This window comes from Canis lupus, chromosome 2, assembly GCF_003254725.2.
Source record: "Canis lupus dingo isolate Sandy chromosome 2, ASM325472v2, whole genome shotgun sequence".
NCBI classification, from domain to species: domain Eukaryota; kingdom Metazoa; phylum Chordata; class Mammalia; order Carnivora; family Canidae; genus Canis; species Canis lupus.
This window is the reverse complement of record NC_064244.1, coordinates 42,141,958-42,154,995: the sequence shown is the minus strand read 5'-3', so window position 1 is coordinate 42,154,995 and position 13,038 is coordinate 42,141,958. Positions and strand designations below refer to the sequence as shown.

The window sequence follows — 13,038 nt, the reverse complement described above, 5'->3', positions numbered from 1 at the left end:
TCGGGGCATATATATTGAGGATTGTAAAGTTCTCTTGTGGATAGATCCTTTAAGTATGAGATAGTGTCCCTCTTCATCTCTCACTAAAGTCTTCGGGGTAAATTTTAGTTTATCTGATATGAGGATGGCTACCCCTGCTTTCTTTTGAGGATCATTTGAATGGTAAATGGTTCTCCAACCTTTTATTTTCAGGTTGTAGGTGTCCTTCTGTCTAAAATGAGTCTCTTGTAGACAGCAAATAGATGGGTCCTGCTTTTTTATCCAGTCTGAAACCCTGCACCTTTTGATGGGGTCATTAAGCCCATTCATGTTCAGAGTTACTATTGACAGATAGGAGTTTAGTGTCATCATGATATCTATTCAGTCCTTGTTTTTGTGGATTGTTCCACTGGACTTCTTCTTAAAGGGGAATTTTAAGAGTCCCCCTTAAAATTTCTTGCAGAGCTGGTTTGGAGGTCACATATTCTTTCAGTTCCTGCCTGTCTTGGAAGTTCTTTATCTCTCCTTCCATTTTGAATGAGAGCCTTGCTGGATAAAGTCTTCTTGGTTGCATGTTCTTCTCATTTAGGACCCTGAATATATCCTGCCAGCCCTTTCTGGCCTGCCAGGTCTCTGTGGAGAGGTCTGCTGTTACCCTAATATTCCTCCCCATAAAGGTCAGGGATTTCTTGTCTCTTGCTGCTTTAAGGATCTTCTCTTTATCTTTGGAATTTGCAAGCTTCACTATTAAATATCGAGGTGTTGAACGGTTTTTATTGATTTTTTTGGGGGGGGAAATCTCTCTATTTCCTGGATCTGAATGCCTGTTTCCTTTCCCAGATTAGGAAAGTTTTCAGCTATGATTTGTTCAAATACATATTCTGGCCCCCTGGCCCTTTTGGCGCCCTCAGGAACCCCAATTAAACGTAGGTTTTTCTTCCTCAGGCTGTCGTTTATTTCCCTTAATCTGTCTTCATGGTCTTTTAATAGTCTGCCTCTTTTTTCCTCAGTTTCCCTCTTTGCCATCAACTTGTCTTCTATGTCACTCACTCGTTCTTCCACCTCGTTAACCCTCGTCGTTAGGACTTCTAGTTTGGATTGCATCTCATTCAATTGATTTTTAATTTCTGCCTGATTGGATCTAAATTCTGCAGTCATGAAGTCTCTTGAGTCCTTTATGCTTTTTTCTAGAGCCACCAGTAGCTGTATAATAGTGCTTCTGAATTGGCTTTCTGACATTGAATTGTAATCCAGATTTTGTAACTCTGTGGGAGAGAGGACTGTTTCTGATTCTTTCTTTTGAGGTGAGGTTTTCCTTCTAGTCATTTTGCTCAGTGCAGAGTGGCCAAAAACAAGTTGTATTGGGAAAAGGAGAAAAAGAGAGAGAAAGAAGGAAAGAAAATAGAAAAAGAAAAAAAGAATAAAGGAAGAAAAAAAGGAAAAAAGAGAAGAAAAAGAGAAAGATAAAGAAAGAAAGGGGAAAAAAAGGGTGGGGGAAGCAATCAGAAATCAAAAAGAAAAAAAAAAAACACGGGGGAGTATCTTCTGATTCTGTGTACTTTAAGTCCCTTGACTTAGCCTGGAACTTGTCCGTCTAGCTGGTCTTCTGGGGGTGGGGCCTGTTGTGCTGATTTTCAGGTGTTAGCCCTTGGGGGAGCTGCTCTGCCCCCTGCCTGGTGCAGGGCTCAGTGGGGGATGTTTACCCCGTGAGGCCCCAGGAGGAACAGCCCCAGTGGCGGGGCCAGCTCTGGAGCCCTGGGTTCAGCCCCCGCAGTAACTCCGGAGCTCTCTGTCTGCAGGGCCTGGAGGCTCCGGGCGGGGCCGCTGATCTGCTCAGCTCGGGGCAGGAGCGTCCTTGCGGTCCTGGGCCCTCCTGGCCTCTGCCTGTCCCAGGGGAGGCCGGATCCTGGGCTGTGTCCGGGCGCCCTGTGCTCCCGGCCTGCGCTGTTGGATTCGCGCTCCGGCCCGCAGCCCCCTCCACGGAGCTGCCGCCCGAGCCCCGCCGAGCTGCTCCCGGAGCCGCGCAGCCCCCTCCGCTCGGAGCCTCTTCCTCTGCCCGAGCCCCTCCGAGCTGCTCTGGGTCCCGCCGTGCGCGCTGCAGCCCTTAGGGAGCTCGGCGCACTCTCCCCGGGGCGCAGGTGTCTGTTAGTGTCCCAGGGAGCCCGAGGGCATCCCCACCCTCCTGAGTCCTGCTCCAACTCCCTGCGAGCCCCTTTCCGCCCGGGAAGGTCGGTGCAGCTCCTGTGTCTCCGGGGGGGCTCTCCTGTCCTGGGGACACTCGCCCCGGCCTCAGCCCGGCTCCTCGCGGGGCCCCTCCCCCTTGGAGGCCTTTTGTTTCTTTATTTCTTTTTTCCCCCGTCTTCCTACCTTGAGAGAAGCGTGAACTCTTCTCACTGTAGCGTTTCAGCTGTTCTCTCTTTAAATCTCAGGCCGAATTCGTAGAATTTCAGGATGATTTGAAGGTTAGCTAGGTAATTTGGTGGGGACAGGTGACTTGGGGACCCTACTCTTCCGCTGTCTTGCCCCTCCTCCCATTTAAAAAGTTAACTCTGGAAAGTCTCTGGGGCTGTGTTTACATTTTTTAAACCCTCATATTCTCAAATCTTCCCAAATCGCAGCAATTTTCTCACCCAAGAAACTGTAGTTTTCCTTAGCATCACTCAGTGCCTAAGGAGTTCTGTACTGCCAGACATTGCCATTCATTCAACAAATGCATGGGAAGACTAGGAAAGACAAAGTCGTTAGCAATGTATCACTGTCTTTATGGATTCCATATCTAGTCCTCTCTGAAATCATCATATATAACCCTTTAAATGTTTTATTTAGCTTTATTTATTTTGCTTTCAAAGTACAGTTTTAAATTAATTAGACTTTTTGTGGCTAAATGCAAAGAAAAATGCGAAGGTTTTCCTAGGATCTCTTGAACTTTCTTATTGACCATCAAATCAACAATAAGCAAATAAACGTGATTCTAAGGACGGTATTTTGAGATTTCATTGAGAGTCAAGATTAATTTACACTAATGTAACTTCACAATGAGTTGTCCTGTATGTATTGTCTGTGAAAAAGTTTTGTAAAGACCTGAAGAATTTTCTTGCCTTTTGGCTGGACATAGCCTTCTCTGGGAGGAAGCTATAGCTTTGGATTATTTGTGTGTGATGTTAGGTAGGCTGGATACAGGGGACACCTAGGAGTGTTCTTGCTAGGTTTCCTGGTTTGGAACTCATTTGACAAGTGCAATTCCCGTTTTTGGAAATAATTCACAACTGTCCTGTATTTTTTATTTTTGTAAATGTCAAAAGTCACAGAATTGAGAAGGAAGAATAAATTTGAAGCCTGTTTCATTGATGAGAAAATTAGAATTCAGGTAATTGTAGAACCAGAATCATGTACTGGGCCCAGAACTAAAAAAAGTTGCCACAACTTTAACGGAAAGGGGTGCATGTGCCCCTTCAAATCACTATGTTTGTATCCTTTGGATAAATACCTAGTAGTGCAATTGCTGGGTTGCAGGGTAGCTCTATTTCTAACTTTTTTTAAAATTTAAATTCAGTTAACCAACATACAGTAGTACACCATTAGTTTCAGATGCAAAGCTCAATAATTCCTCAGTTGTGTATAATACCATATGACCTCCTTAATGCACATCACCCAATTACCCATCCCCCCACCTACCTCCCCTTCAGTGACTCTTAGTCTGTTTCCCATAGTTAAGAGTCTCTCATGGTTTGTCTTCCTCTCTGATTATTTCCCATTAAGTTTTCCCCCCTTCCCCTCTGTGCTGTTTCTTATATCCCACAAATGAGTGACCATGTGATAATTGTCTTTCTCTGATTTATTTTTCTCAGCATAATACCACTAGTTCCATCCACGTTGATGCAAATGGTAACAAAGAGTTTCCCTTTCTCTGCATCCTTACCAGCATTTCTTGTTCCTGAGTTACTAATTTTAGCCGTTTGGACAGGTGTGAGGTTATATCTCTTTGTGGTTTTGATTTATATTTCCCTGATGCCAAGTGATGTAGAGTCTTTTCGTATGTTTATTTGCCATTTGTATGTCTTCTTTGGAAAAATGTCTGTTCGTGTCTTCAGCTCAGTTCTTGCCTGGATTTTTTGTCTTTTTGGGTGTTGAGTTTGATAAGTTCTTTATAGATTTTGGATACTAGCCCTTTATCTGATAAGGCATTTGCAAATATTTTCTCCCATTCAGTAGGTTGCCTTTTATTTTTGTTGATTGTTTCTTTTGCTGTGCAGAAGCTTTTCATCTTGATGAAGTCTCACTGGTTCATTTTTGCTTTTGTTTTGCCTGCATTTGGAGATATGTCTAGAAAGAAGTTGCTGCAGCTGAGGTCAAAGAGATTGGTGCCTGTGTTCTTCTCTAGGATTGTGATGGATTCCTGTCTCATATTTATGTCTTTCATCCATTTTAAGTTTATTTTTGTGTGTGGTATAAGAAAGTGGTCCAGTTTCCTTCTTCTGCATGTGACTGTCCAATTTTCCCAGTACCATTTATTGAGAACAATGTCTTCAACAGAGAAAGTTTTATTTTTATTTTTTTAAAGAAAGTTTAATACAAGGCCTCACTAATTCCTATAGCATTAGTAATGTGTCTCAATTTTCAAAATGAACTTATTTTTAAAAGCTTAAACTTAATCTGAAAGATTTTTTTCTTAAGATTTTATTTATTTATTCATGAGAGACACACAGAGAGGCAGAGACATAGGGGAAGAAACAGGCTCCTCGCAGGGAGCCCGATGCAGATCCCTGGACCAGGATCACATCATTAGCTGGAAGCAGACACTCAACCACTGTGCTGCCCAGGCATCCTAAGCTGAAAGATTTTAAATGAAAATAAACTAGAATGAACAAACATAAGAAATGATCCTCTTTGAATTAGGGATCTAGGACCTTGAGTTTAAAAAAAAAAAAAAACACATCTCCCCAATGTATTATGGTGAGGTGGTATAAAAGATCCATTTAATGTATTTAAAACTACCTTGACTCAGATAACATCTCTCTGAAGTACACTACCAAAATATTAACTGAGAAAAGCTGAAAATGGTTTTAGTTTACTCAATATCATATGTTAGAAGAATGTTTGCATGAGAAAACACTGAAGAAGTAATTTTTAGATACAGATTTCACAAACTCATGGTGCAAATGGGTCCCACAGCTTCCTCTAGAGTAATAATTGTTTTTCATTGCTTGTTGGCTGCCTGTGGAAATTTTATTGCAATAACTCTACAAAACTAGTCATATCCACCCATGCTGTTCTGACCACCATAGCCAGCCCTGTAACAGTGACTCACAAACTGGCTCTCCAGGCCACTGTAAGTGGACTGGGCTGACACCCCCATGCCTTGCATCATCTGGCTGCGTATTCCCTGCTTCTGGCCCCATTTGTGGAATTCAGGAAAAGTTCTATGTATCTGTGTTGCTTGTTGGCCAGGTCTTTGGTTATAGCTGGCACAGCTTCTTTATTAATGGCAAACTCAACATTGGCTTCGCCTGTCACTCTTCCATCAGGGCTAATCTCACTCAAGATAGACTGTCACAGGGTTGAGTGGAGAGAAGTTGTAAGTGTTGTTTTCTGTGGCTTTTTGTGGCAGCTCTCTTATGTGGACATAGTATCTAGTGGTACTCTGGACAGTAAAGTCTCTGTCTCCATATCTGTGATCATACATGTCCGAGAGACAGTAACTGAAGTCTTTCCCAAACAGATGAGTGGTGGCTGCTGTACTCCTCGTAGCCCCCATACCCTGTACTATAAACACCCTACCTCCTCCTTTCTAGGCCCACTTGCTTGACAGTACCAATATACCTCCTGGCTGTACCAGGGTGGTAATAAGGCCTAGTCACTATACAGACATGAACTTCAGAGGATCTGAGTATGGCCTAACTTCTTCCTGACTGCTTTTGAACACTTCAGTATACCTATGCCCTTTTCTTCCCTTCTGCTTCCCTAGGGCCTTCTCACGTAATTCCTGTGAGGCAAACTGCACAAAGAATTTCCCTGTAATCTTGCCCTTGGGGTCCACAGGCAGTGTGATCCTGCCTGGCACAATTTCCAACCTCAGGAAAAACTGAAGAATTTCTTCCTTGGTGCATCCAAATGGGAGTCCTCAAAGCCACACAAAGCCAACATTAGACACTATTTGGTACACTGTGCTTCAACACCAATCCATCTTGGTTCTGTGGAACTTGAATACCTCAATGTACTGGTATCCCATGCTTTCCTTGTCTTTCTTAAGGGTCATTTTTACATCATCTCTTCTGATTCAAGTTCAACAAAAGCTTTACCACTCCTGTTTGCCTTCTCAAGTGTTGATGAAATGGATGCCTGCATCCCCATCATGAATTGTCCAGTCAGAAAGGAAATTCAACAGAGCAGGACCAGGGCAGGCTATAGAGCTTGGCCGCAAAACCTACACCTCCCTTGAGACCCAGCATCATGAACACTTGAGAGGACAGACGTCAAACAAGCTTGGGTGCAACTTTTGTGGATTAAAGACAACCCAGGGAAGTGGGGAGGGGGATGCACACAGTCAGAGACACTTCTGGTAGCTAACAAATTGTACACTGAAGGGAGCCGGACCAATTTATAATTTCATCAAACAAGCACAATTTATGGCCAAAGGACCCCCAGTTCCATCTGACACTTAAAAACACAGAGAACTCTGTGGAAAGTCCTGGAGCATCTCCTTTTGTTACTAACTTTGGGCTCCAAGTCTCCATGCTCCCGCTCTTTTTCACATCTCGCACCTCAGTTATCCCTCTGAGCCCCTTCTTTTCCAGGAAGACATGGTGCACTCCAAGATATCTCAATTGACTTGAGGGGGAAGTTTTCCCAACATAGTTAAACATTTAAACCAATATTTGCACACCATTTTTTTCAACTTCCATCAAATTAAGCTTGTACTCTCAACTTTAAATTGATCCTGCTGCTATTCAAAATGTCTTTATGGCAGAAGTGGACTAAAGTACTGGGCTGATTTGGGGGAAAAATAATTTTATCTCAAATGGAGAATTTGCAGCATCCTCTTCCAACATCCTTCATCCTGTCTTCACAGCCCGAATCATTCATCTCACAAATATGTTGAGAACCTAACATTTGCTGCCTGGAAATTCATGCTTTCTTAACATATAAAGATGACAGTTATTAGTCTGTCATCAAGATCTAAAACTTTCTTTCTTCTAGCCTCAATGGTAAACCGATGTGGTATTGTTTTCAAGATGGCAGTTTGAGGCCGTGAAAGAGAGAAAAGAGTGATCCATACAGCCACCTGACCTGACCTTTTTTGACTGATTCATCATGATCCAGCCAATCAGTTTTCATGTAAAAAAACACAACTTTTTTATGCAGTGCCTTTAACTGTGGTTTATCGGTAGAGATTAAATTATGGAACCACTAGCTGCATTACCAAATTTAGTCAAAGCATTTGCAATGAACTTTCTTTCTGATTCAGCAGTACTGAATTTTATTTTGTTTTTCCCAATTAAACAAAATGTCTCAACCATGACTAGAAAAGGAAAGAGAGGGGGAAATCAACCACTGAACCTTTCCAATATCTGGACAAACCTCATCTTTTCGGGTTATAACTATATATACTCCTATATATAGTTGAATTCTGTGGAAGTAGTGTGTGTGTATACATTAATGCCTGAGAACTTGGAGGAGGTGATGACAGAAAAGAAAGCATTTGTTTCAGGGATGGTCAACAATGCTTTCTCTGCTTATCCTGTATTGAGGTCTGTTCCTGGCACTTACCTCAACTATGACAAATTCTGATGGCTCAGGCTTTGATTTTACTTCAGAACTTTCACGTATCTAGTGTTGGAAATCTGTTTCCCTTGCCCATCTTCCCTCAATCTGGTTCTTTTTTTAAATTTATTTTTTATATATATATTTTTTTATTGGAGTTCCATTTGCCAACATATTGTATAACACCCAGTGCTCATACCATCAAGTGCCCCCCTCAGTGCCCATCACCCAGTCACCCCATTCCCCTGACCACCTCCCCTTCCACTTCAATCTGTTTCTAATTCCTATGTTGCAGCTTGACAGTCAGTACAGAAGATAAAATAAAAAGAGTTACACTTTTGAAGCGCTGCTGCTTAACTAGGCTTTGCAGAAGCTGGGCTGGTGGGGTGTTCTCTAGACATCACTCATAACACAGGATTGTCTCGCTGTGAATGGTCACTTGCAAAGATTGAGTCTGCCTAGAATTAGCCAAAAGGTTTATGGAGTTTCTATGTAGCTTATTTATTTTTTTATTTGGGTAAAATTCATATTCATAAAATTCACCATCTGAATTTTAACCATCTGAAAGTGTGCAATTCAGTGGTTTTTAGTACATTCACTATATTGTGCAATCATCACCACTGTCTAGTTCTAGAATATTTTCATCACTCCATAAGGAAACTCCAAGCCCCTTAGGCTGTAACTTCCCCTTCCCCTAACACCTAGCAACCACTAATCTCCTTTCTGTTTTTATGGACTTGCCTATTCTAGATATTTCAGATAAATGCAATTACATAAAATGTGGCCTTTTGTCTGGCTTTTTTCACTTGCCATAATGTTTTCAAGGTGAATTCATATTGTAACATATAGTGGTACTTCATTCCTTTTCATGGCTGTATTATATTGCATTATAAGGATATACTAGTCTTGTTTATCCGTTCATTAGTTGATGGACATTTGGGCTGTTTAGCTCTTTTGAATACTGTGGTGCTGCTGTGAATATTCACACGCCAGCTTTTGTTTGAACATCTGTTTTCATTTCCTTTGTGTCTATACCTAGGAATAGAATTGTTGTGTCATATGGTAATTCTGTTTAACTCTCTGAGGAACCTCCAAACTTTTTTCAGCAGCAGGTGCACTATTTTACAGTCCTACTAGCAATGTATGAGGGTGCCATTTTCTCTGTATGCTTACCAAAACTTTGTTAATTTCCAATTTTTTTTATTATAGACATCCTAGTGGATGTAAAGTATTTTATTGTGCTTTTGACTTGCATTTCTTAATGATTAACAATGTTAATTTTTTTTCATGTGCTTATTGACTTTGTGTGTATCTTCTTGGAGAAATGTCTCTTCAAGCCCTTTTACCCATTTTAATTTATTTTTAAAGATTTTATTTACTTATTAGACAGAGAGAGAGCATGCACAAGCAGGGGGAGCTGCAGAGGGAGAGGGAGAAGCAGGCTCCTGGGATTCCTCCCAGAACCCTGGGATCATGACCTGAGCTGAAGGCAGACACTTAAGTGACTGAGTCACCTAGGTGCACCCACTTTTATCATATTTTTAAATGCACCCAGGCCAAATGTCCATTTTTTTACCCATTTTTATTTATTTTTTAAAGATTTATTTATTTATTTGTTATATATATATATATATATATATAGAGAGAGAGAGAGAGAGAGAGGCAGAGACACAGGAGGAGGGAGAAGCAGGCTCCATGCCGGAAGCCTGACGTGGGACTCAATCCTGGGACTCCAGGATTGTGCCCTGAGCCAAAGGCTGGCGCCAAACTGCTGAGCCACCCAGGGATCCCCTTTACCCATTTTTAGATGGAGTTTTAGTTCTTCTGTTGTTGAGTTGTAAATGTTCTTTATATATTCCAGATACTAGGCCCTTATCAGATACATGATTTGCAAACATTTTCTCCCTTTCTGTGTGTTGTCTTTTCACTTTATGGACAGTGTCCTTTGCTACATCTGTGTGAGTTTTAAAGTTTTACAAAGTTGCCCCATGTGAAATTTGAAGGAATATCTTTAGTCAATCAGTGTTTCTCTCTTCTGTCTTGCCCCTTTTCATTTTTCTTCACTCTCTTCTATTGTCTTCCTTTCTCTTATCTATACCTTCTGAGGACCAGAAAAAAAGAAAGAGCTTACACCCCAATGTAAATGACTAATTAGGCCTAATGACTTACTCTCCCACCAAAGGTGTTAGCATCTCAGTAGTTGAAAAGAAAGCAAAGGAATTCATGAAATGTCAGCGTTGCTCCTGAAATTACACTAAGTTAACAACTGCAGTTTTACCTAAAATAAGGATTCTAGTCCTAGGTCTGAGGTTTTACAAAGCCAATTATGCCCTCTGTGAAACTCTCTGCTAAGCCTGGGGGCTTCTGTGGGCAGCCACTGTGCCCAGCACATTAGTAATTAAGCCTCAATGTGTTCTGTTCTTAAACAGTCAGATGCTTTTAGAAAATAGACACTTTCTTTGAGTCTCGCCTGCAGGACTCCTAAGATCACCTCTGAGTGTTCATCCTTATATAACTTCAGAGCACCACGAACTCCACTGAACATGGTTGCATTTTCTTATTCCCAAACCGTATTGTCCTGAGGTTGAAATGAATCTGTAGCCTCTTAGCCTTCCATGCCTGCTTGCGCACCCATTGCATCTTCTCAGTCTGTGGACATGATTCTTCCTTTTAGTATCACAGAGGCTGTTGACAGCTCTAATGATTATGCTTGAAGACAAAACCTAAATTACCCTAATCAGCCTGCTCTGGGGCTGGCAGGTATGTGGTGCTGTCACAGCGAGTTGGTGATATACAATCTGCCATGAATAGAGCTTTTTTTTCAGCTGCTCTGGCAGGGCCACCTGCCGTCTGTGCCCCACTTCCTGCCAGGAAGCTCTGTGACCTTCAGTGGCCAATGCCAAGTGATTAGAAAACTGGTAGCATTTGTGCCAGGACCTTGGTCTCTGTGGGTTTTGTTCACTGTGACAGAGAATCAGGAAGTTCCAGAAAAGAACTACAGAGAAGTTTTCTCCTCATCCAAAGATGCAGAGTAAGGATTCTGACTATACAAAGGTAATGAGAAGCAGCTCAGGGCAAATCGTTCCTTTCTCAGACCTGTGCAAGTAAGATTTAGTCAACAAATCTCTCAAAATACACAAGCAACTTTGAGCTGCTCACCCATTCAGCAACGAGAAAAGAGACTGGAGAATCTGATAAGATAAATGTTAAAGGTAAAAACCAGACCAGCTTAACAATGAATAATTGGAAAGCGAAAATTTTTAAAAATACCATCCAAAAATATGAAAAAATAGGGATAAGTCTGGCAAAAGATGTGTAAGATCTGTGCAAAAACAAAAAAAAAGCTAAGTAAAATTAAAAACTGAGAGATATTAAAGAAGACCAGAATAAATGGAAACATACATCATATTCATGAATCAGATGATTCAATTTGTAAACATACCAATTCTCTGTAAAATGATCTATAGACTCAGAGCAGTCCTAATCAAAATACCAGCAGATATCTTTGGAGAAGTTAATGCATTGATCCTAAAATGCAAAGACCTAAAATAACCAAGCAACTTTGAAAAAGAAGAAGAAAGTTGGAGAAGTTGGAGGGCTAATGCTACCTGATTTCAAGACTTAGAAAGCTACTATATGAAGATATTGTGGCAGTGGTATAAAGATAGATCAGTAGAATAGAATAGAGAACCTTGAAATAGACCCACTCACATATGGGCAGCTGACTTTCAACAAAGTTACAAAGCTAGTTCAGTAGATAGCAAAGACTGCTGGAATAATTGGATATCCAGATGCAAAAATATGAATCTTGATCCACATTTTGCACCATATGCAAAAGTTAACTCAAATGGATCATAGACTTAAAGTTTAAACCTACAAGAGTACAAAACATCTAGAGTAAAACACAGGAGAAAATGTTTGTGACCTTAGGTTAGGCAAAAATTTTGATCAATAAAAGAAAACACTGCCAAGTTAAACTTCATAAAAATTAAAGCCTATGCTCTTTAAAGATATCATTAACAGAATGATCAGATCAGATACAAATTGGGAGAAAATGTTTAAAATACATTTCTCTTAAAGGATTTGCATTAGAAACATGTCAAGAACACTTAGAGTCAATAATAAGAAAATAAATAATTGCAAAATGCATAGAAGATTTGAATAGATGAAGTCCAAAACATTTAAAAAGAAGACCATTATCACAATCAGTGTCAAGAGAAAACACGCCCACACTCAGCCCTTTAGTACTATTGTCTAGAACAGCTGCAGCAGGAATAGTAATGACGAGCAGCTCTGATTTGGGGAGAGTTTCCACCCAATCCATTGTTTTACCTAAAGGTTCTCAACCTTTCCAAAGAAGATACAAAGATAGAAATAAGCACATGGAAAAATATCCAACATCATTAGTCATTAAGAAAGTGCAAATTAAAACTACAGTGAAATACCACTACATATCTATAAGAATGGCTAAAATTAATAAGACTGACCATAACAAATGTTGATGAGAATGTAGAAGAATGGAAACTGTCATGCACTGTTCCTTGGGATGTAATTTGGGACAATCATTCTAGGAAATACTTTGGCAGTTACTTAAAAAGCTAAAAAATACTGGGAGATATTTTCATACCCATGTTCATAACACTATTCACAGTAGCCAAAAGTGGTAGCAACACACATGTCCTCGGCAGGTAAATAGATAAACAAAGTGCAGTCTATGCACACAATGGAATATTACTCAACCCTAAAAAGGAAGGGAATCCTGTCACATGCTACAACATGAAAGAAACTTGAGGATATTGTGCTGAGTGAGATAAGCTAGTCACACAAGGACAAATACTTAAGATTTTGCTTATCTAAAAATAGTCAAATTCATAGAAACAGAAAGTGGAATGGTGGTTACCAGGGATTGAGGCCAGGGGGAAAAGGGAGTTGTCTAGTGAATACAGAATTTGAGATTTGCGAGATAAAGTTCTGGAGATCTGTTTCACAATGTGTGACTATACTTAACACTGCTAAACTCTGCACTCAAAAGTGGTTAAGATGGCAAATTTTATGTTGTGTATTCTTAACCATAAAAATGAAGAAAAAATTAAACATACTTACTATGTGATATAGTCATTCCACTCCTAGGTATTTACTCATGAGAAATGACAGGACTTGTCCATACAAAGACTTATATAAAAATGTTCATAGCAGCCTTGTTTGTAACATCCAGACGCCAGAAACCACCCAAATATCATGAACAAATGGATGGATGCACGAATTGTGCTATAAACATAACAGTTTCTGGGCTCTCAG

The 13,038-nt window shown here is 40.5% G+C and overlaps 1 protein-coding gene and 1 pseudogene across 1 annotated transcript in view; one reads left to right on the top strand and one right to left on the bottom strand.

The window, feature by feature from the left end:
* ANKRD55 (ankyrin repeat domain 55) overlaps positions 1 to 13,038 on the top strand; it is a 568,067-nt gene that overhangs the window by 365,622 nt on the left and 189,407 nt on the right. The window lies entirely within an intron of this gene.
* Positions 4,924 to 6,588, bottom strand: LOC112659964 (heterogeneous nuclear ribonucleoprotein F-like; annotated as a pseudogene).